Here is a 26,514-nt window from a genome sequence, read left to right on the forward strand (position 1 = left end):
TACGCGAACAAAAGATTCTCATCCAGCAAATACAAGCACTCACGACCCAACTGTTATCAATCATAGCAGGCTGATTACCTATCCTTCGCCACCCAGGTGTTCCTAACAACTATAGCCTTACAACAAACTTTTACCTCCAACCCTTTTTCGATTTTCTTCTTTTTTTTTCCTTTTTTTGTTTTCTTATCCTCTCGACAAAATGAATATATTACAACGGACGCTCGCCTATTCCGGCATAGACCGCCTCCATGAGTCTTTCTCTCTTGTTTATTTATCTTTTTTCCCTCCCCCTCCATGTCATTTCCTGTTCTTATTCAATGGAACGTCCGCAGCTTTTCGGCCAGAAAATGCGAATTACAGAAACTTGTGGCGGATTATAAACTGCATCTCCTCAGTTTACAAGAGGTGAAAGGAACTCGATATGAGAACTACAGATTACCACATTTCATCTCTTATGGTCCCCCTTTCCCCGCAACACAACGAGGTGTTGCTATTTACGTACATGAAAATCTTCCACATTCCCCCCTCTCTCTCCCCTCCTCTCATCCTTTAATTCACCAGTATAAAGTCGAAATTGTTGCTGTCCGCATTCATTTTCATCAACACCTATTCACACTCCTCTCCCTTTATATTCCTCCCCATCACTTTTCGCAGAACATCCCTTTATCCACCCTCACTGACCTTCTCGCCTTACTCCCAGGACCCTATCTCATAACCGGAGATTTCAATAGCCATCACCAGCTGTGGGGCAATGTCATGACCGATAGATTAGGTTACACCATTGAAAATTGGATCCTTGAGAACGACTTTATTATAATGAATGACGGTACCCCCACCCACTATCCACACAATGGTTCCCGTCCGACTACAATCGATTTAACATTAGTGTCTCCAAACCTTTTTTCTCATATCAAACTGGACCAATGATTTTGACTTACGAGGGAGTGATCACACGCCGATATTTATTTGTTTACCCAATACCTTTTCGAAAACAGGCGTGACTGACATTCCTGTCCATCGATGGACACGTGAGTCTATTAATTGGAATACCTTTCGCTCTTATTTTCTTAAATTATACTATACGGATGATATACCCTCCCACCGGACTATGACATATACCAAATTCCTCCACATGATTACGTTAGCTCTTGATCGGAGCGGTACGCGCCAAAAATTCTTTTCCAACGACCGATTTCCTAAGATTCATTGGTGGAACAATCAGTGTGCCGCCATCAAAAAAAAAACAGCACTCACAAAACTTTATGCCAAACACCCCACGCCCGAAACATGGCTGGAGCTCCACAAGCTTCAGACGCTCGCAAAAAATACATATACCAAAGCCAAACGACTGGCATGGAAACTTTTCTGTCAGTCCCTTGATGTGACTCTCCCCATCGGAGTCATTTGGCGCAAATTCAACTCTTTACGACACCCCCATGTTCCTCGCCCCCGACCGATTAATAATGCCTGGGAAGTTGAATTTATGGATCTCCTCACACCTCCTACGGTTACCCTACCTCAATGGTTTGTGATGACAATAATGAACACGAAAGTAGGTATTTTTCAGTTAAGAAGGTTGGGTAATTATGCTATATCGCCCGAACACCTCTAGCTCGTTTATTTCGTAAATTTCAGCATCGATATTTACCTATTCTGCATTGCGGAAGATTCTTTAAGATGGTCAGTATATGCTAAATTGAACGAAAGGAGGGTAAGACTGCAGAATATGGGCTGCTTAGGAGGAACGTGGTTCATAATTTTTTGGTAACGTTTTGTAGTTAGTAATCGGGGAAAAGTAAGTTTTAAGGTGCGGAATATTTTCTTTCTTTAAAAAAACAGAAAAACGTGTCCAAGTTAGGCAGTATTGAAATCGTAGCAACGAAGGAAAAGACATATTCCTGCACAAATCTAGTGAAAGCAAAAAATGCCTATATTGTTAGGTAGCTAGGTTTAGTTCACTTAGCCTAAATAATAATTAGTCATTGTATTTATGCTAATGAAACCTAACCTAACAGGCCTAACGTAACCTTGCAGACATTCCTCGAAGAAATAATGAAAGAAACTGTGCGTAAACAATATGGACACGAACGAATGGAGAAATGCATTGCTTTTATTAGCAGGAAAAACATTTCCATTGTATTTATGCTATTGGAACCCAACCTATCAGGCCTAACCTAGCCTTGTAAGCATTCCTCGTCTGAAATAATGAAAGAAACTGTGCGTCTGTGGGTGGAATCCGGAGCGACAAATAAACTCGAATGCCGTGAAACGAAGGGTCTCACTTATCGCACAACACTTGAGCACGTAAACAATATGGACGCTAACAAATGGAGAAATGCATTGCTTCTAGCAGCAGGAAAAACATTTTTTACATGCAATAATATAATAGTAATAGTAAAAGGAACACCAGAAAATGGAAGTAGAAGGGCAGTCCATGTTCTGCAGTGAGACCGAAAGGAGTGCCAATGGAACCTAACCTGACCTAGTAGGCATACCTCGTCCCCGTGATGGTTCGTGGGGTTATCGTGAATTTTTGGGCTAACGTCAATGGTTTTGGGGGTTGCCCGTGGATGGTTTGTGGGAAATAAGGAACAACAGTAAGTACTCGTTAATGTAACAAATATACATTATTTTCGTTAGAAATTCATTATTTCACCTAAAGAAATGTTCCGCAATGCAGAATAGTATGTTAGCAATGTAAAAAATTGCGAAATAAATCATTGATAGGTGTCTCCGGTATAGTAGAGTAGTACCAAATTATGAACCGCGTTCCTCCTAAGCAGCCCATATTCTGCAGTCTTACCGAATTATATTACACCCAAAGTATATACCACTGAAGATGCTAATTTTCTTAAACGGGATCAAAATAAACAACCATACACAACTCCATGTGTTGGAGGTAAACATAAACAAGAGAGATGAAGAAACAAAACAGTAACCAAAGCACAAAATTGCTGCAGAAAAAGTTGCCAGATCAAAATTAGAAAAGTCCTTCCTTCTGGATATGACGTCCGGTCGAAAGTAGAATGGCTAAGGGCCGTATTCATAGTTAAATCTCAAGACACTGTGTAAGAGATTCTTAGCCAAGACGATCTTGGGAAGGTAATCTCGTCTTGAGACAGTGTCGTTTCATAGTCGTATCCTGAGAAACTCTTGGCTAAGAGCCTCTCTTCCCAAGGAAAGAAACTTTCTCTTCGCCAAGACGACGATCCTGAGATACGATTGCTTGAAGTGATACCAGCTTAAAAGAACTGCAAGAGAAATTGTCAAAAGAAACAACAAAACACATTTTGAAATACATTAATAAATTACGTGAAGTTATGAACAGAGTCGTAAAAGTACATTTATTTCGATAAGTGATGATTTTGTTACAGAAGATGAATTACTTTCCTGGCTTTGTACGTTTTTCTTGGGTTAGCGATAGGGTTGTATGTTGGTAGTAAAACAAAATAAAATCACGCAGCGGTGTGCAGTCAAGACGTAAATTCACAGCAGGCGCTGTGCTGTAGCTTCATGTTTTGTTGTTCATATACGTTGATGAAAGAGAAACAAGAACAACAAAATAATTATCTGCTCACGGATTAAAACTTATAGATACTCGAGTTTGGATTCAAATTAAGAATTAACCAGTAATTAGTCTACATAGAAACGAGTTACGTCAAAACTCAGTGTACTCAATTCTGCGTTAATCTATGCTACACAATTTTTTTTTGTCTTGTGTCCCCCCCTTTTTTTTTTGCATACGATCGCTCTCTTTGAAATTCTATAAAAAAGAAATGGGTGGTCCGATTCTAATGAAATTTTATTACGGTGCAACCAGGAAGGTTTTAAACAATTCTTAATTTTCAGATTTTTTAAATTTGTCAAAAAACTATTCTTATCAATTTTTGCGAAACTACATCTCTTATAGTATTGTAGTCCTACAAATACAATTTTGGTCTTGCTTTGAAGGTCTTTGCATCTGTTTTTCAAATCCATTATCATTGTCAATTCACATTGCAAAACAGATTTTTAATCAACGGAGTACAGGGTGTCTACCAAAATTCTTGATCTTTCTTCCCTTTTTCTTAACCTTATTTAATTGCTCACTACTTAGGCATAGTTGCAAATTTAGATATTTTTATTCAGTGAAAACCCCTTACCAGAAGGCCGGTGAAGATGTGCTTGACTTGCTTTAATTATGCATGTAAAAATTAATGCTCCAGATATCATCTTAGATGGGGAATGGCCACATTACGTTATGTAATATTTTTACAAAACTTTATGCATACAAAAATGTAATTCTTAAGAACCAAAGTAAACAAATTTTAAACACAACTCAATATAATTTAAATTTCCAAATATTCAATATTATTAAATCCCAGGACAGGTATATAACAATTTAACTCGCTACACTGTAAAAAAAAAATAGCAAACATTCTTCACCACAAGCATGATTGCTTGACTATCTTGACTGGTAGACAGCCTGGAGTAAATATGTACATGGAACGTGTCCAACACTGTTAGCACTAAGAGCCTGCAGTTTCTATGGTTCAACGGACATCGCTGCATTGATATGTGCGAGAACCATTTCAATTCAACTTTTTTGGGACACAAATTTGATACATTATATATTAGAAAAATCAATTCATTTGTGAATATATATCCATAAGCATAAGATAAAAAAAAAAGTTTTAGTTGAGCAAAATGGGCGTTTACAGCTGCAGGCATGCATTTGAGGAATCTTATGAACTTGAAGGTTACCAACCTTACCACTCTTTCACTGTAGCATCAATCTGTTTGAACATAATTTCCTTACATCAGTCATATCCACAAGCATAAGATAAAAAAAGTTTTAGTTGAGCAAAATGGGCATTTACAGCTGCAGGCATGCATTTGAGGAATCTTATGAACTTGAAGGTTACCAACCTTACCACTCTTTCACTGTAGCGTCAATCTGTTTGAACATAATTTCCTTACATCAGTCTAATACTGGGATGCTTCTCCATTTTCTACCCAAGTATCAATTTGCAACAAATGAGAAAGGGCCATCTAGTCCAAACTTACCTGCACATTGTCATGTTCTTTTCAGAAAACCATAGAACAGATGTTGTTCACTTTGTTAATATTTACAATTTTTTCCCTGAAATCTACTTGATGTCCTCTTTCCACATACATAAAATAGAAGAAATCATGAAAGAAACTAAAAACTTCAGTAAATATCTGATATTCCCCGGACACCTATAACTTCTTCGTTTTGTCAATTTTTGACATTTGTATTTACCTATCTGCTTCGCGGAACATTCTTTAATTCATTCACGTTTTTTTGATCAAAGTAATTGTAATTTTTTTTAATAAAAGTGTTTTTGTAACTGAAGAACGTACGTTTCCGCAAATGGTTTGTGGGGCTATGCGAGAATGGTGTGTGGGGCTACGCATATTTCTTTCGAAACCAATTTTTAACTATTGTAACTTAAACGTGACCCTACCTAACCTAACCTAACCTTACCGGGAATCGTTCATTGGGCTATGTGTCAATGGTTGAATTTCCGCTATGAAACATTCCCACATCACGTTAAACAATGCTACAGGAACTTATTACCGTTAAGTAGTTTCTTCTGTAAAAATGAAAAAATCTGTCCGGAAAATATCAGATTAGTACCAAAACTACAGGTAATGGACAAAATAATATGAACACCAATGCAATTGCAGAAAACTTGTATTAGTAGGGGGTTGGGCCCTCCCTTGCCTGAATGACAGCTTGTATCCTACGTGGGATAGACAAATAAAGGTCCTGTACAGTGTGAACTGGAATACGTAGCCACTCCTCGCACAAAACAGTTTCAAGTTCCGAAAGTGTCATTGGAGGTGGAAACCGATTACGCACTTTGGCCTCCAAAATACCCCACAAAGGCTCAATGATGTTAAGATCGGGGGACTGTGGACACCAGATGAGATGTTCTACCTCATCACTGTGCTCATCAAACCATGCATCAACGCACCTAGCAGTGTGAATAGGGCGTTATCATCTTGGAAGATGGGGAATGCATCGGGAAACAAAGTCTGAACCATGGGATGGAGGTGGTCACCCAGGATGGTACAGTACTTCTCTGCGTTGATTCTCCCACGCAGGACGACAAGTGGGCCAACACCATTCCAAGATATAGCCCCCCAAACCATCACAGACCCCCACCATGTTTCACGGTAGGCACTAAGCAGTCAATGTCAAATGCTTCAGCAGGAGTTCTCCACACATAAACATGTCCTGTGGTCTGAAATAATGTGAAAGACGATTCGTCTGACCATATCACATGTTCCCATTGCTGCTATGTCCAATTCTTGTGCTCTTGGCACCACCTTCTTCGTGTCACTGCATTACTTGGAGTCACCAACGGTTTGGGGATGGCAACTCTGCCATGAATGTTCACAGAATGCAGCTCCCTTTGAATGGTTTTCGTTGATACAGGGTCCTGGAGGTGATTGTTCATCTCTGCGGTTATCTGGGACAGTGTTGTCTTGTGCTTTCGAGTCACTATTCGCTTCAACACACGTCGATCCCTGTTGGATAACTTTGTATTTCGCCCACTATTCTCCTTTGCAGACGTTGTATTTCCATGTTGTCTGTAGGCTGTCAGAACAGTTGACACTGTGCTCCGTGCTACACCAACAAGTGTAGCTGTTTTTGTCACAGATGCTCCAGCCAGGCGGGCTCCTATGATCATGCCTCTTTTGAAGTCTGAAAGGTCGGACATACCTGCATTTGACGGATAGCTGACTGCTCGCATGCAACTCTCACACCAGCTTCTGATAGACTGATATGTTTGCTTTCATCGCCACTAGATGGTTGAAATCTCTGCTGAGTGTTGTTCCTTTTCCACGACGGCGTATATAGACCTTTGCTAACCAAGGTGTTCATATTATTTCGTCCATTACCTGTACTTCTATGGATTCGAAATCCCAAGCGGAATACTCATAATGAATTTCCACAATGTGCATATAAATTGTTCACTCCTATTCTCAAGAGTATAAGCGAAATGCAGTGACATAATTCGACACAAGTACAAGTAAAATTCATCAACGAAGAAAGCGTAACATCTAGAAGTTGGAATTTCAAATGGGTGGTTACAATACACGTGAACAAGATATGCGGAGCGATTATAGCCTGGCATTTATGCACAAAATGAGTGTATAGCAAAGGACATCAAATATTCAGAATATGTTAAGAGCTAAAGTTTTGACAGAAGACAAAATAAATCTACTGTCATTTAATGAATATCTGAGATGTATCAAAGTTTAATGCAAAAGTGTATAACAATACACTGGTTGTGTTTTTTATTCCATCATAAAACAGAAGGTACAAGATTATGGGATTCTCACATATGAGGAGATGCACAAACATTACCAAACTAATTTATCCCACTCCCTAATCACAGCCTCTCTGCCTTTGCTCATTTACGCTGTACCATAGGCTATAGAAACAAAGTGAGAGTCCATGGTCACAATAAAATGTTCCAGCGAGCCATGATCAATTGAAGGGCTTGGGTGGAAAACATGGTAAGTGACATTTTGGTATTTTTGAGTTACAAAGTAAAATGTGCCATCCTTCAATTTTAGAGTGAAATTGCCATGTCATACAATTTGCATTGGACTCGGTGAAGCCTTCTGAAATTGGTAAACACAACACAAAAACAATTTAGCTACAGTATAGCTTCTAATAATATTTTTTCATAATGAACTCGGAAATGACCAAAGTGTCACTTAGCATGTTTTACACACAGAGACCTTCAATTGCTTCCTATGAACATTTCTCTTGCATAAGTTACTCATTATTTTTCAAATCGTATAAGGAGTATATATTTTTTTACCCAGTCAATTAGAGTAACATTAGCTTGATGGTACACTATAATCAGGCCTTTTCCCATTAATGAATGATATCAAGAGAATTTGATGCACTTACTTACCTGAGTAACTCTCAACTGTACCAGGCTATACTGAATAGTTGAAAGCATATAATTCCTGTTGTAAATAATTTTTGGTGTGATACCACAGATTTTTATGTTACTTTTTTATCGATTGTCTGTGCATGTGTGTACATGGTGCATTCATACTCCCTCCCATGGCTTCCAAGAATATCCACATGATACAAATTCATAAAATTGATTGATTGATTTAGTTTACTTTACTTCGCGTTTTGTGCCTCTTGGCTAATTTGCGAAGATGGGGATGAGTGATGAAATTGATGAATGGACATTCACAAACAACCGAGCCCGAGCGGGATTCGAACCCAGGACCCTTGGCGTCGCAGCGCAATGTGCTAACCACTCAGCCACAGGGTCCGGCACAAATTCATAAAAGAAACTAAGGAATTAAGATAGTTAATTTTCCTAGACACATGGACATCACTGAGAAGTTAATTTTACTAGACACATGGACATCACTGAGAAACATTAAACTGTGTAATAAATAAAAATCAAAACTAATTTACAGGTAAAGCACTAATTTATTTTGAGAATAATCTTGTTCACTGGTCATACATAAAGGAAGGTCACATTTCATTATTTTCTTTGACTCTAAAAAAAAGGGGAAAGAACATAAGTTAAATGAAATTATGTTGTCCACGTATACAAAATACACATGTTTTTGGTGACATTAAAACCATGTAGTAAAATGCATGGTTTTAAGGAAAATACAGTTTTGCAGGATAACTTTTTGATATTCTTAGTATCAATCAATAGTATCAATGCACACAGCACTTGGATGAATACGAATTTAACGTCATGGAAAATGCTAAAACAGCGTTCACAATAAAAATCAAACGAAGAGATACCCAGGTGGCATCTCATAAAACTAGGATTCCTACCACTATAATTCACTGTCACACACACATGCTGACGCAGAAAATTGTGTGCGAGAGAAAAAGAGAAACATTGAAAACTGAGTGAATAGTCTTTGACAAAGTATAAGCTGACCACATTGTTATATTCATATGAACAGTCTATTCACAAGAAGCTCCTTTGCAAGTGGTTCGGATCCCACTTTAAACTGTAGGTCCAGTCCCGATTAGCCTTACTGTGAATAAAGTGGACTTAAAACACCAAATCAATCAATAAATAAATACGTGTAGTAATCAAATGGTCTCAGGTAAGATTCCTGCTAGGTACAGGGCCTCCCTGATGGTGCAGTGGTAGCGTCGCCACCTAAAGGGGTCCCGATTTCGATACCCGGTGCAGGCACATAGTGGTTCGGATTCCACTTTAAACTGTTGGTCCAGTCCCGATCCGATTAGCCTTACTGTGCATAAAGTGGACTTAAAACAACAATTCAATGTACTAGATACATTGCACACTAGTACTTAAAGATCCAAAAAGGAACGGCAATTTCAGTGCCAATTAGCCTGTCTGAGCATAAAATCAACGTTTGAAAAGGACACTCGAGAGCTCTTAGGGCTACTGCAAGTTTTTAATTAATACAAAGTAGTGAAAAAACACCGGTAACACTTTACTATACCGGAGATTGATTTCTTCAAATTTACAGGAGAAAGTACTTACGCAAATCATTTTCTGTAGCGTTGTTGATGTTCGGGAATGTAGTTTTGATACATTTTAATGCGAATGCATGTGGTTTTCTACGAAAATCTATTTCCGACGTGCTATTGCTGCTGCCACCATTTGCTCTCTGCACGAGAGCACAATACGCTCTCGTATTGTCCGTATATGCTAAATTGAACGAAAGTGGTGCTAATGGAACCTAACCTAACCTAGTAGGCATACATCGTCCCCGTGATGGTTCGTGGGGCTATCGTGAATTTTTGGACAACAATGTAAGAAATATACATTATTTACATTAGAAATTCATTATTTCACCTAAAGAAATGTTCCGCAATGCAGAATAGTACGTTAGCAATGTAAAAAATTGTGAAATAAATCATTGATAGGTGTCTCCGGTATAGTAAAGTAGTACCTTCAGGTCATATGTCTAAGAAGCTGATCTTTCACATATATTACCAAGAAAAGATTTTAAATTAACTAGCATCTTTGACATGCTCATTTTTTTATTCATTTTGAATTTGTTGTTTTACATATATCACTTTCAAGGAGAAATATAAGTAGTCAGATGCATGTGTAAGATTTCTCCTACAAATGAAACATACAACTTATGAGTTTATGCTCACATTTGCATTTGATAGTTTTTATCCATTGTATACAAATTCTGAATAAGAATTCACTAAATAAACTTCACTAAATTTTAGGAACATTTTTATACAAGGTTTCTATAAATATTTTGAAGCCGCTGATTTTTAAAAATGTACAAATAATTATGTACCATCTCACGATTTACATTGAAACTTGTAATCAGTTGATTTCATTTAGGTGTCTTGGAATGGGAATTGTAAAATATTCAAATTTGCCAGAAGCAGGCATTATTCCAGTAATTTACCGTACTACTCATTGATAAAATATTCCAAGTATATTTTTGTTGCTTTCTCGCAGATAGAAAAATGAAACGCAAATCAAAAGGACGTACAAGAATTATTTTGCTTACAAAGCTTCACTAAGTTGGAATATTTAAATATTCATTTTACGATTTAAATGAATGGATTTTATTTTCTACTAGCTACAGTTACCTTCCGAGGAACGTACCATCAGAATAAAAATACGCATTTTCATTAAATTTTTAGAAAATAGTGTACATTTTACAATTCTCATTAGGATACATTTTAGGAACATTGGAATATTTAAATATTCATTTTACGATTTAAATGAATGGATTTTATTTTCTACTAGCTACAGTTACCTTCCGAGGAACGTACCATCAGAATAAAAATACGCATTTTCATTAAATTTTTAGAAAATAGTGTACATTTTACAATTCTCATTAGGATACATTTTAGGAACATTGGAATATTTAAATATTCATTTTACGATTTAAATGAATGGATTTTATTTTCTACTAGCTACAGTTACCTTCCGAGGAACGTACCATCAGAATAAAAATACGCATTTTCATTAAATTTTTAGAAAATAGTGTACATTTTACAATTCTCATTAGGATACATTTTAGGAACATTGGAATATTTAAATATTCATTTTACGATTTAAATGAATGGATTTTATTTTCTACTAGCTACAGTTACCTTCCGAGGAACGTACCATCAGAATAAAAATACGCATTTTCATTAAATTTTTAGAAAATAGTGTACATTTTACAATTCTCATTAGGATACATTTTCAACAAATACATCGTGTGGCTGCAGAATACGTGTCTTGCTTTCAAAATACCAGCAGAAGACAAGTGTTAGGTCACTTCCGCCAAGTCGACCAATCAGAAGCAAGAATTGTTCCTCCTATGCTGAACTGAGTGGGATCCGCGAATATGCTTCCAGTCCACGACTTCAAGACCGCACTCCAAGACCATACTATACTTGGAGGATGCTCGCTTCAAGTACGGTCTTGCACCTTTGGGACACAGCCCCAGTACATGTCTTGAAGAGCGCTTTCCAAGACCATACTCGGAGGATGCTCGCTTCAAGTACGGTCTTGCACCTTTCGGACACGGCCAGATTTTTTTGGGCCGGGTCTGCTGCCACGCACGTGTCAGCAGCAAGAATAAGCGTCAAATTTGCTCCTGCCACGTAATTCGTCTGCTAAGAGGATGTTATAAATCTTAAGAACAGATTAAGACGAGAGAAACGCAAGTTTATGATTAGTGGGAGTGAATGTACAGGTAATTTAGAACCTTTTTCTTTAGGAAACATTTGGCGATATTATTTTAATGCTAACAGAACCTAACCTAACCACGAGAGCCCTTAGGTTTATTATTAGAAGAATGCTGAGGGACCTAATCTTAAAACATTTTTGTGAAAGTAATCGCTACAACTTCACAGTATGTGTTACAGACGTAATTGCATACATAGCATGATGAAATCACGATAAAACAAAGAACGAGTCTACTGCCACGCGCATCTTTTTTCAAGGTTCCAGCAGAAAAACAACGTGGCAGCCGACACTACCTTTTTTTTTGGTCAGAACGTGATCGCCACGAGAATTTTTTAAGGCAATGTCTGCTGCCACGTTCTTTTTCTGCTGGAATCTCAAAAGAAGAAGAAGAGGCCAGGCCAATCATATGATGCGTAACAAAATGTGGGCGTGTACAACTCAACGAGAACACGTGATTCAAGATGGCGAAACTAGGGTCGACGACGTAATGAGCTCCTGCTCTCTCTCTCTCTCTCTCTCTCTCTCTCTCTCTCTCTCTCTCTCTCTCTCTCTCTTTGTCATGCGTAAGAAAGTGATCCGTCTTTCCTAGGAAGCTAAAGTTTAGGGTGACATGATTTCCGTTCTGTAATATTGATTGATTTAGTTTATTTTACTTCCCTCTTCTGCCACTTTTGGCTAATCGCGAAGATGAGGGTGAGTGATATGATGAAATTGAAGAAGGGACACTCAAAAACACTCATGAGTCGACCGGTATTCGAACTCGGGATCCCTGTAGCGCGAGTGCTAACAACTCCGCCACGGAAGCTAGCTTTAACAAAAAATAAGTAAACAATGAACTTTCTTCCATTCCGCTCCTAAAATGCATGTACCATGTGAGTTGAGTTCAGTTGGGAGTTTTAAGTCCACTTTATGCACAGTAATGCTAATCGGGACTACGACTTACAGTTTAAAGTGGGATCCGAACCACTTGTGCCTCTACTGGGTATCGAACCCGGGATGTACCATTTGATTTTAACTAAATCTGGGACTAATTATTAGGAAAGAACGTATCTCATTGAGTTTTGAGTTGTTGTTTTTTTAATTTATGCACAGATAGGCTAATTGGGACTGGATTTACAGTTTAATGTAACTTCGTTCTACCAACCTGCCCAGCGGCTCTGCAAACTACTATTTTGCTACTTGATATTGACTAACGCCACGTCAAACCCAGAGACTCTTGTGTTTGCTAATATTTGTTATCAGTGAGACTCATTTCAATGGCCAATAACCCCCTTCCCCCTCCGCTCTCCTCCAAGTAACTTTCCCTGCATTCATGATGTGTGATTTGATTTATTTTCATCATATTTGTGTAATGCATTTGTAATATCGGACATGTCAATGAATAGAGCAACGTGGGGCATATTATTGAGCAAAGAACTAGGTACATGACCTTCAATGACCCCTGAGAGAAAATAGACCTATTAGAAGTTCCAGAATGAATCTGACTGGCTTCCCAGCGATCTCCGAAGAGTGTCTCTTTAGTCGAGCTGCGAACCATCATATTATCTTGAAACAGGTATGTAGAAAGCACAGTAGACCTACTACAGCACATTGTAAAAAGAGTGGAGAGGGATGAATACACGAGACAAGACTGGTTCTGCAATTGTTATTTTACGTTGCTTTTCTTCCTGTTTAGGTTAATCGCGACAACGAGGACGAGTGAGTGTTGATATGATGAAATTGATGAACATTTACAAAGAACAATCATGCCCAGGCTGGGATTCGAACCCGGGATCCCTGGCCTCATAGCGCGATGTGCTAACCACTAAATCGCGGAGGGTCGGCACGAGACAAGAATTGGATGGTAAAATGGAAAATGTAACCAAATCAAAAATATGTTTGTAAAAAGGTTTCATTTAGGTAGAACTTAGAGGAAAAAAATTAAAACTAAGCTGCTCGTCAAGTCAACCTTGCAGCAGGTTTTCGCATATGTAGTTCCAAACGTGCGCGCAAGAACATAGTTCCACTGAGACGGGTTCTATTCCGACACAACTGCATACTTGCAAGAAAACAGTTATTTAATTTGTAATATACAGACAAAATAGTACATCCATTAGCAGGTATGGACTTAATTGGTTGCAATCACTGTGCAGACGAACTTGGAACCGTAGATTCGCCAACTGCAATGTGTAGTGCGTTGAAGAGACACTGAAACTTTAGAGCGAGTCGAGCGAGACTGAATGCGTTGCAGAACGCGTGAAATCGGCGATACCAGTGTTGCACATCCCACTATTTTAACCCTATGTTTATTGTAGAGCGGCGAGAATGGCTGAATCTACTGTTCAGCGCGCGGTTTTACCCGAATGTTATTTTGGACTTCGTCCGAAGGGAAATTTTCTTCAAAGACAAGCAAGTTGTTTTGAATGCATAATCCTCCTTGCGGCAACAAGATCAAAGTAAAACAGGGCGTGAGGTGATTTGCCGTCAATGTGCGCACGAATTGTATCACGGGTGTTGAATGATTTGCTGTTTGAGTTTAGCAAGAGGAAACGATTGTTTGTTTTTTGACGACAAAAGAATCTCCGCGGTATTAAAAGATATCGCAGTGAGAAGAAACATGTTTATTATTTGGACGAGACGTCCTTCAACTCGGTGGGTGGGGGAAGGGGGAATAAAACATGGAAGGATACCAGCATGCAAAACCACGCCAGGGCTGAAGAAACCAACGATGAGGGGAAGGGGGAGGCTTATTGTTTCACCCACTGGCGGCAATGAAAGCTTTGTTGAAGGTGCATATTTACTGTTCCGCGCAAAGAAAGGGAAGGGTGATTATCCGCAAGAAATGGACAGACCAAGATTTGAATCCTGGTTTAGTGAAGTGATTCATAAATTGAAACCAGAGTAATAGCGACAGACAATGCACCTGATTGTATATATCACCAATAACAAATGATGCTTTTTTGGTGGTATAACTTGAATTGCGTGTGTCTTACAGGAACGGATGTATTGCGGACGAAGCAACCACGTTTTTCATAAATGTATTTCTTTCTAAACAAAAAAAAAAAAAAAAATTGTCATTAAATTCAAGAGGGCCTATCGTTGTTTACTTTTATCTTTGTTCATTTTTATTTTTGCGTGCTCGAAATATACACACACGCTCTCATGTTTCGAAGATATTTCGCATTTATATTAAGTAATGACACATTTATTAAATAATCTATGCGCAGAAAGTACTTTTAAAATTTTATGTTTCAGGAGACAAAGAGAAGCAAAAATACATTCCACTTGACATGCATGCGGGTTTTGATGTGTTGTGCGGTTGGCAATACTGTGGATTTTCTCAGTGTCTGCGATGTAAGCAGTTCGGCGGTTGAGGAAAGACTGGCACGGAAGATTCTGAGCTCAGTTCTCGCGCGGATTGATACATAAAACCTGCTGCAAGGTTGACTTGACGAGCAGCTTAGTAATCAAGCAAGCTAAGCAGCATCGGAAAACAGAGGTGCCGACTTCTAGCGATAGGTATTAGGGGGGCATAGTTAAGCGAAGTATGAATACCAATTTCTTTCCGCGTGCGGGTAGGTACACTGGAAACATAAAAAAACATGTATCAGCAGGGCCGGATTAACCTATGGGCAACTGGGTCAATTACCCCGGGACCCCCACCAAGAGGAAACTGTGAAGGGCCTCCACCAAAAAAAAATATATATATTTTATCCACATTGCTATGGTTGTGAAAAATTACGTAAGTTATTTCAAAAATAAAAATAAAACTTTAATATTGTCGTATGTCTACACTCTTCTGGATCCAATTGTAGCACAGCTCTCAGTCGATCTGTTTGTAGATATCTGAAGTTCAGTATACTTTATACCATGGATTGATTTGGCTGTGGTGTGGAAATAAGGCACACTTATTCAAACAACCAATTCTCAGATATGATTAAGATAATAAATAATCCTACGAAGTACATAACTTTCTTTCGTTAATAACATCGTATTAGTACTGTGAGTTTTTCAATGGGAAAAAAAAGTGGAGATACTAGCGCTTTCTCAAAAATGAAATTAGTGAAAAACAGGCTTCGTGCTGCCATGAGACAGGATCGCTTATCCAATCTTTGTTTATTAAGCACTGAACATGAACTTCTTTGTGAATTGGAGTTCGATGATATAGTAGATGAATTTTCGGCGAAAAAGGCAAGAATAGTGTGTCTACTATAAGTGTTAAGCCTTTGGGAATTTTCGTGAAGAAAATGCAGTTACTACAATTTCCACAATGAACCTGTCGGTAGTTGTCCAGTGGATGGACCGTGCATATGTAGTGACATATTTACTCTTAATTTTAAATAATATCATTTATAATAAATTATGTACGTAAGTACAGCCTACTGCTCAGTTCTCTGTTTCCGTCTGAACCCCCTTAGTATTTACTATATATTGTAGTTACGGTGTTCACTCTTCATAATATACTATAGACATTTAGACACAGAATTTTACTGGGCCTCCCCGATGGCGCAGTGGTAGCGTCGTCGCCTTGTAATCAAGGGGTCCCGGGTTCGATACCCGGTGGAGGCACAAGTGGTACGGATCCCACTTTAAACTATAGGTCCAGGGAGCTTATTATTGAAAGTCAACATCTAGCTCACGAGTGAGTCTTCTCGTTCGGTAGCCAACTCGGTTGCCAGCCGAAAGTCGAATTATTGAAACTGAACAAGTTGAGCAGCTAACGAGTTGGGGGTCTCGAGTTGCATACGAGTGAAATGTTGGCTGGCAAGAGAGGCTACTGTACCATTAGCCAATGGCATTGCGCCTTTTTTCATGTCGGTCATGCACAGCTGATCGCGGACAATTTTGTTTCGTCTGCAATGAAATACAGAATGAAATGTTTCGATACTCTTTTTCACATACGATCTTAATGCACGGATGTGTTAAGTGTAAAATGTGGGTGACATCGCATACAATTAATGACCATGCTGTGCCATCTGGAAATAGCAGCAAAACTCTTTTAGGGTTGACAAAGATATGAAGAATAAGTGAAGTTCTGTTGCTGTGTAAAGGCAAGTATCCATTCTATTCTTAATATAAAAATAATTATTGTATTTGTTGAATGAAAATCACAGTTATGAGTTTATTAAAACCGTATGCACCATTCATAAGCAAGGATGTCTTCGATCTAATCTAATTTAAATTGTTGCGAACATGCGAAATTGTGCGAAGACGCACAATCTAATAAAACGGTGCCTAGTGGTGAAAAAGTTTAGTTTGGTACACAAAAGTTAATCAGGTCTGGATGTTGTGTTACTCACAGACCTCATTTCTATTATTGCTTGACACAAAAATACTCCAAGCAGAAAGTAACCACAAAAAAATACAACTTGTGCTTGTGTGTCTGTATTTTGCTTCTTTTCTATTTTAAGCTACTTTTCTGCATTTTTAGCCTAATTTTGTTATTCCACTGTGAAAGCTTGTATTACGTACTTTGAATCTCCACCTGTATTTAAGGATGATTTTCATTATTGTTACTGAGTTTTTTCCAATTCCATTGTTATAATGATACACATTATTTTCTACTTGAATCGAATTCCGTACATCACTATAAGCACATGTTGAACAGGTTTCATTATTATTTAACTCGTTTTTATGTGCAGATCGATTTTTCAACATGTTTCTGTAGGCTTACGTCAGTAGGTTAGGGTTGGTGCCCTTAGCGTTATAATTATACTCCTATGTGCATACACATACAGTATTACTAATTTTACATTTTAAGTAGGTTTGGATACTTTAACATTTCCACATGTTCCTTGATGTGCTACACAAATATACTAGAACATTTTTCATACATCAGTGATTTGTGGCAGAGTAGCCTGCACAAGCTAATTTTCACAACAATTCCTCATGAATTAATGCATTCTTCATATTTAAAATGTACAAATTAGTTTCTCGGTAAGAGTTTAGTATATCGGAGACACATTTAAATCGAATATTTTGTTTCGAATGGTTCGTACTTACCAATTGTGTATTGCGGAACATAGTTCAAGGTGCCATTATGCTTTTTACATGAAAGGAAAAAAAATATTTTCACATACAGAGTACTTCTTCTGATTCATTTCTTCGCTTTCGTAACACACAATATGGCGGGCTGAGGTTGACTACCATAGTGGGTATACAGTGTTTCCAACCTTCTTCACCGAAAAATACCCACTGTCATGTTTGTCACTTGTGCAAATTGTACATTATGCATGGGTAGCTGACGGATAGCCCCACGAACCATTTCCTATAATGTTAGGTTTGGTTAGGTTTGGCAAGCATAGTTAAAAAAAAGGGATTGGAAACACTGACAGGGGGCTTACGTTATCAAACGTACGCAGCATCCGGTTGTCGTAGGGCAAGCAAATGAAAGCAATGGCAATTGTGCGTCGGTGAGATATTTCTCTTGAAAAATACATGATTTCTTGCTCAAATATATTCCACGATGAAAGGAAACACCTTGACGAACGTTGTAAACCTTGGAAAAACTCATTTCCGTGAGTAGTTTCTTCTGTAAAATTGAAGAAATGTGTCTCCGATATACTAAACTGTTACCAGTTTCTCTAAATTTACTTTCAGTATTCTAAATGTATTTCTTATCTTTCTGTACAACTTGCAAATTTCATTACACAATCTGAACCATTACCATGTTGGCTAGTGTATTACTTCAGATAGTTATGTATATATTTTTCATTCTAATTCGTTTCATTTTTCTTTCAGCGTTTCAGATTAAGCATTCTCAGAACTCCAATTGGAAGAGGATGGGGAAGGAACATATGGTTTGTGTTTGTGTATGGCTGGTATTGGAGAGGTCTCATCTTGCTGCAATCATCTTCATGCTTGAACCTGGTGTACAATAAAGGGATAATTGATCATGCATTGAAAAAGAAAATGCATGGCTGCTTCCTCATATGTAAACACTACTAACCATTCCAATAAGTATCATCGACTTCATTGCTTCCGTGCAGAAGAAAAGAAGGCTGGACATGACAAGTGATACCGAAATCACCGATGAAATATCAGTGTCTTGTAAACATTCCGAAACCTACAAAAGACTAGTGAGATGTATTTCTTCAAAATTACGTTATTCAAGTTAGGCACCTGGCCAAAATTTAATGATCAAAAGTGCATTAATATGCCAGGTTGCACTCAAACTACCTGTATTTGTGCTAAGAGTTGGAAAATAAATGTACAGTTATATTTTATGGTCAAGCAGGAAGTTCAAAGTGATTTCAGTACAAATTAGGGATGAACACTGTATCAAACAACTGGTAGTTTCACCATCTGTTTCACTATTTTTTTAAGTTACTTAGACCAATTTCTTCCTTTCTCCTGAAGTTTGTAACTAAGGTATAACCCATGAGAGAGTAATGAGAAAATTATATGAACACAGTCAAAGGTCTTACTACTATGTCTACATGTCTGTTATTCCTAAACAAAAATTGTCCTTGCATGGGCGCAATACTAGATGGAATGGTTAATAGTATTTGCTGATGCTGTGGGAAGGGAGTATGCGGAATAAAGTGCCCATAGTTTGAGAAACTTTACTGTGAATGAAATTTGCTCTGTGAAATCATCTTGCTGAACTAAAGACAATGATCTCATGAAGTTGAAACTAGACTATCCCTATTACTTTCAGGTACAAACATATATTTACAGAGAAGGAAATGTTCATATGTAGGATTCTGGGGGACGTTGAAATGTGTACTGCACTAAAAGACCAGACATTCTTCAAGAATTTCTTGTTGTCTGAATTATGGGCTTGTTGGTTTATCAGATATTCCAAATCAAACATGCATAGGTTGTCAGCAAGGGTGCTGTGACACTACCATTAATAAGCATGATTTATACAGTACGTGAACTGATGATAAAGATTTTAAAGGAAATTTTGACACTATGTTTTAAGTTGTATTAATGCAGGTCGAGTGTACTAAATTACGTACTCCCTCAAATTTCCAGGAAAAATTCCCCATGGAAAGATTAACTGTTGTTAAGACTATATCAGAAGCTTGGGGGCATAGAAACGTATATTTACAGAGTTACGGACATTAGAATTTATCCCAAACCTATTTTTTTTATCAGGACGGGAATGTAAAATTATCTTTTTTTATTGTAATCACAAAATCTAACCTAAACGCCTAAGCACCAGTAAAAGTGAAAGTACTCCATTTGGTTGCCCAGACACTGGTGAGAGAAAACCTTTTTTTGTGACAAAAATGTCATTAGTAATGTATATATGTGTGTGTGTGTGTGTGTGTGTGTGTGTGTGTGTGTGTGTGCATGGGAGGGGGTACTTGGTATACTGTATTCATAACCATCAATTGAAAAGGGGAAAATATTTTTTTTCTATATGAAACCATCAACAGAATGCACTCAGTTTAACTACCTTATGTCATGTGTTGATAGTGGGTAGCATGAATTTATTTTAAGCATGAAAAACTTTGAGTCAGTGGGAACTGTTTGATAGAAGTTTCCTTGTAAGAGAATTTATATTTATTTTTTCTGAAATAATTTTATAGGTGCTAGAAGCTCTCATTTTCACAACATGGAGGTACCAGCCAGATGGTTATAGGTCATCAGCCAGTGTATAGAGCAAGTGTGCAGTGCTATGGTGGTTATTGCTCCTCACAATGGATGAAGTTCCCAATGATACAAGCAGATCAGCTGGATGTTAAAAGGAGGTAAGATAGTGTACGTTATTTTTGTTTCATTATAATAACACCTATTGACATCCATCATGTGGTGGGTTTTAGACAGCTTCTACAATAAAATGTAATAAAACATAAATACTGAAATGAGTGGTTGACTGGCCATGCAGGTAGGTATATTGTGCAAGTGAACATGCTAGTTTATTTTCAATACTATCCATATAGTTCTGGATTAGCAAACAAATTTGTATCACTTTTTATCTCGTATTCCTATTTGCATGGACAAAACAATACAATTATAATTGTTAAGACAAACCAAATCAAAGGTGCTCATGGCAATAACAGTTCCAGAGTGATATTCTTTTAATATTTTATTATTTTTTATTGGAACACAGTAAAAGGTGAATTTGTGGGGTTTTCAATACAGTTGCTATTTTCAAATAAATCAGAAGTAAACAACTGAGTAATGTGTAACATCAGATGGATGGTATTTCTCATTCAGAATAACATGTGTGTGTGTGTGTATATATATATATATATATATATATATATATATATATATATATATATATTTAAAAAAAAATCATTAACTTTGTGCAGTATCTTATTATGATCAATACCTCAACTTGTTAACCCAATTATTTGTGCAAAAGTTACAGTACTTTTCCTCTTTTGCAGATAGCCGATTAAAATGAAAATATTGTGACTACTCTCGGTATCCAGGGTGGACACATGAGGAATTCCAACATCAGATACTTTTGTCAATATAAGAACAAGGAACACTTGGCTGTTAGGTATGTAGATGTTCTAAGTCTGGAATAATTATTGTTAATAATTTTTCCATGAAGTATTTAAATTGCACTCATCTCATATATGAACTGCATTATTAAAGATGTGAAGTACTATGTTTATTACCATTACTGTATTATGAATACATGTGCAGTGTTGTTTCATAATTATCTATATTCTACAATAACTCTAGTATTCTCTTCTCTCACCTTTTTATTATTACAAAATGTGCATTATCCGTAAATTTTAAACTTAAACATTTCTGAGTTCTTCAAATGTTATCAAAACGTTTTATTCTTAGATACAAGTAGTAATAATAATAATAAGAAGAAACCCTACCAGTATACAACAAGACCATGCTAGGGACAATTTTATGTGGAAGCATTTTTATTAATAGAAATGTTACGTGAATGTTTCATAAAATCATATAACTATTTTTATTCCAGACAATACTTTACATGGAAGCCTTCACATAACATTCACAGTTAGCATAATCTATAATGTTTGCCACACAATGAGCATGTGATTAAATATGATACATGTTTAATTTGGATATGAATAACAAGATTATTGAAACGTAATAGAATTTGTAGAATATAAATTGAGGATGATAAATTTATCTAACCTCGCTTGTTGTAGGCAAGTTTATAAAACACCTAGGAGTCATAACACAATAGCCCCGTCTAGTTGACTGCACTTTTTGACTCTCTTTGCACTGAAGCGTCTAGTTGGTTGCACGGTGCAATACTGAGTTGTCTAGTTTGTTGATTTGGAGTCAAGTAGTGTATTTGGTGTCTGCACCATCTGCACTACCTTTAGGTCTTGTGTATGGTCACGTGGTGTGTGCTAACTAATCAAATGACCGTTCAAAGCAGCAGACAGGCATTTGTTGAATCTTCTTAACTGGAACACTGCTTTCCGTCTTGTTGGTTGAACATGATTTCCTTGCACTACTCTTGACACTGGATACACCTGCACTGCACAGAGTGTAAAAAAGTGCAGCAACTAGATGGGGCTATTACATGTTCATTTGTTCAACATTCCATTTGCTATGGAAATAGAGCTTCTGTGGAACCCTTGCGTATTTTTAGAAGTCAAACATTGACATTACGATTTGAACGAAAGTACTCAAAATTTCTATAACTGTGGCACTTTAGAGGATTGCCAAATTTAACATACAGTTTCTTCATAAGAGACTGGGGGAACCATCACCGGATATGTGCACTTTAGATGTCTTGAAGTAAAGGAATAGATTATAGAAGTGCTCATAAGTTAATACTTGAATTCCTGCTGATCCTTTAAAATCTTTTAAGTGAAGTTACTTTCAATTGTTATTGGGATATTTATTATCTACAGTGGAAACTCAGGACAGGCCTTTCTTTATCTTTGCAGGTAACAGTGGGTATCCAGAGGACCATGGGTCATGACACCAATAGATGGTGCTCCTGAGGTGCATAGCTGTCTAATATAATGGACCATTGGCATCCTAAAACAAAAATGGAGGTGTCTTTTAAGGAACATAGTGCTTCACTATCTCCCTCCTATGGCAACAAAAATCAAAGATGGAGGGATGGATGAAAATTCAGTTTTCCCATCCACTGTCAACTCTGCATATGAATGTGTGTGTGAATCTTCAGATGTGCTTTAATGTTGTTAAGTTTGTGTGAAATAGGTTTTCTGTGACATTCTTTTTGAAATATAACATTGTAACGGTACACCAGAACTTTATTTCAATATTGTTAGCAGTGCCAATTCGTCACTTCTTTCATTTAATTATTGACTACTTTAAATGGTTCACTTATTTATTTTTACTACCTGCTGGAAAGTTTTTTGAAGATTGGGACCCAACCAATAGATAATAAATATCTGCTTGAGCCAGAATTTTCAGATAATTTTTCAGTAAAATGCACATCAGCCATTTCATATGGCTTGGATGGCTGTTACCTTAAAATATATTTCTTTAAAGAAAGGAGATTTATATTTTCATATGCAAGATGAAACATGAAAAGGTTTATTTTATTCTGTTTAAAGCTTCCCCTTTGCAACAGTTTTTTAGCCTTGTTTGTCGTTATGAAATATCAATGTACTTCATTGCCTTAGTTACTTTTGCCATAAAGTAGTGTGTTGTTGTAGAAGATTGTTATTGCAAGAGCTGTAACAGAACACACAAAAGGGCTTTCTTAAAGTTTTAAAAAGCTGATATTACATGCAAAGTTCCCATGTAGTCAGTTTTTTTTTTTTAACTATGCCTTTTCTGTGCACAAAAGGTCTGCATCAGTGTGTATCTGATTTCATGAATACATGTTTCATAATGTACACAATCACCTCCCACTTGATTTAGAAAAGTTTCATTGCAAATATATTTTTCAGTGCTGTTCTATCTGAAATTGGTTTACTTTACTCATTTACTCACTGACAGTTCAAGCCTGTTCATTGGTGTATTGGAAATGTTGCATGTTGCCATCTTGTAATCAAGGGATTCCATGTTCAATACTCAGCAGAGGCACTTAATGGTTCAGATACCACTGTAAACTGTAGCTTCTTTGTGCATAAAGACAACCTCATGTCATATGTTGCCATGTGAGAACCAGAGGAACGTAACTCTAAAAAAGCCATGTTTGGAGTCAAGATTCACCCGTGTCCAGCTTTTCTCATTAGTGGTAAAGAGGATTTAAGTATCTTCAAATTACTGACTTTTTTATATTCAGACATAATCACTCGTGAAAATTACATAAATTTAAGTTAGGTCCATCTGGTTCTCATACAACAATATTGCAATAGTCATTAATGGGAGGACTTCTTTGAACAGTCTCCCCATTAATAGATTAGTCAAATCTTAATTACCTCAACATCAAGGGGACTCCAGATTTCATTTTCAATCTCTTGAGATACTTTTTTTTATTATTATTTTTACCTTTTGATGCTATATTTCCATTTGCATACGGCATCCACAATAATTTCTGTTACATCATCTACTTCAAATGGTAGGGGTGCTTCCCCGATGGCATAGTTGTAACATATTTGCTTTGCAATCAAGGGGTTCCAAGTTTGAGAACCGGTGAGGCGTAGTGGTTCGGATCCTACTTTAAACTGTAGGTCCAGTCCCAATTAGCCTATCTGTGCACAAAAGTGGACTTAAAACTCCACTCCACTCAAAGAGTAAGGGAAATCCTACACTAAGATTGTCATTTTAATTCATAAATCTTTTCACATCACTGTCTTGTTACTATAACGACTGAAAATTACACTTCACTGAATAAATAGTTTTGAGGAATTATAGTTGTTGTACCAATCATTAAATAGCATCTAGGAATGAAAAATTTACATGTTAGAGACATTATAATTGACTGAAAATTTATGAAATGGAAAAACATGTCTTTGGTATTATGTGCCAATGCTCATAGAGTTTCCAAAAAAAAAAAAACCTCTGTATTTCACTCCCATAATTTCCACCACTTGGATCTCTGTGTAAATTTACAATTCCAGTTCTGTAACTTCTTGGTTCTGTTAGGCATTAATAAGTTACAGCATACAATTTGTCATGCAATTACTGTGTTCTTCCAGCAATGGAGGTGCTATCTAGTTAAGCATATTCACAACTTGCCATAAGCTATTGCATATAACTAGCTAAGGATATTCACACCTCCAGAAATGTTAACTTGAATGGTAAGTAGATAGGTTGAGGTACACAATGACGATTGTGTGGCTGTCATAAACTTCCAGAAGTAACAATTTTCATTTTTGACAAAGCACCTTTATGAAATCAGTAAGTATATTTCCAGATTTTTTTCCCCTTACAGGCCTCAGATTTTTGTCATGCTTTTATCCTAGCTTATTTCTCCACACCAAATTAAAGTTCCTATCTTCTGTGAATGCTATGATGATGCTGTCATTTGTCATGTAAATGCATAAAAAACCCAAGGCATATTTTTTAGCAAATTCATTGTATGACAGCATATTTTTGTCATTTTTGAGGTATGTTTTCTGTACATTTCACTGAGGAAAATCACACTTGTATTGGTAATGCAAAGAAATTCTGTATACTTCCATCTCCATTCAATAAATTATGAATTAGTGAGGGGAGGAACCTGGATTTACCAGGAAAGTGCCATAAAAGAATTACATCAAAAGGTTGCTTTTGCACTTTAATGTTATGTCAACAATGGATAACTCCTGTATTTCCCGATGTTTGATGTGTTCGTTCGATTTTTCAATATTTTTTTTTTGTAAATAAAATTTGGAAAATTTAGGATAAAATGCATACATATTCCTACAATGCTCATAGAAAATCAGCCCTCATTCACAAACTCCCACAATTACCTACCGAAAATCAATATTCTGCCATCAATAGAGAAGTTGGCAACGGTTCCGAATGTTGAATGATATTCTCTTCTTTTTTCTTTCTTTTTCATTTTTGCATATTTTATAGATGTATAGTTTGGAATACTGGAAACAATATGAATGGCTTATTGCAGAAAGGGACCTGAGTCACATTTTTGAGGTACCGGAGTTAATTTTTTCATCTCCACTGTGTCTAGCAGCATACTGCAGGGGGGTGCATTGAGGGTTGCAAAATTAACTATTCATTATGTTGAACATTTGAGCCAACAACGGCACATTTCTTTCTTACACTATTAATATTATACGATTTTTCATTGTTTTTCTCAGAATTGTGCAAAAGTGACTCAGGTCCCTTTCTGCAATAAGTCATTCATATGTGAAGATAAGTTTGAAGCTTGGAGAAATGAATTAGCACTGTTAAATTCTACACAAAGTATTATTTACCCGAGATACTTCGATTTTTAAAGAAGCTTACACGAGTAGCTGTGATTTGCAGCAAACAATCGTTCTTGGTTTCCGGTTATGTAAGACATGGAGTTTTAGGAGATTTTCATCAAGGTTCGAAGGGAGTTTTGTGCTTGAGACTGGATGTTTTGTTCACTTAGAGATATTGTTATAATGCTAAGAACCCTAAACCTGACTAACCCAACCTTACAACGAAAGCATTTAGGAATGTTTTATTAATTCTAAGAGCCTTAAATCTAACCTGCTTAACCTAAAACGTAAGATACCAATCAGCTATTTGTATCAAAGGCAAGCAAAACATTCATTTTAGGAATATGTGTGTATTTTTGCCCTTAAAATTTCGTAAAATATTATTTACCAAGAAAAACCTAAAATTCAATATGTTGCAATATACGTATATATACTTCCAAACAATCATGTAGGTATGTGTGGAAGGGAAAAATCGTTCTTCACACGAGATGCAGCAAGAAATCACTAAAACTATAAAGAATGTGTGGTAACGATGTGTTAATACAGATAAAAAATCGAGCCGTGTACAAAATACCATTGCACCATTAATTTTGAATTAAACGATC

The 26,514-nt window shown here is 36.9% G+C and overlaps 1 protein-coding gene and 1 long non-coding RNA gene across 3 annotated transcripts in view; both read left to right on the forward strand.

The window, feature by feature from the left end:
• LOC145999494 (uncharacterized) overlaps nt 1-26,514 on the forward strand; it is a 168,857-nt gene that overhangs the window by 3,386 nt on the left and 138,957 nt on the right. The window lies entirely within an intron of this gene.
• On the forward strand, nt 20,154-22,664 carry LOC145999493 (uncharacterized). Its single transcript, XR_014443400.1, has 3 exons — nt 20,154-20,377; nt 21,023-21,138; nt 22,526-22,664. It is a non-coding gene; the product is annotated as an uncharacterized LOC145999493 (long non-coding RNA).

Source organism: Lepisma saccharinum, chromosome 15 (genome assembly GCF_977018435.1).
Source record: "Lepisma saccharinum chromosome 15, izLepSacc3.1, whole genome shotgun sequence".
Lineage (NCBI taxonomy): Eukaryota > Metazoa > Arthropoda > Insecta > Zygentoma > Lepismatidae > Lepisma > Lepisma saccharinum.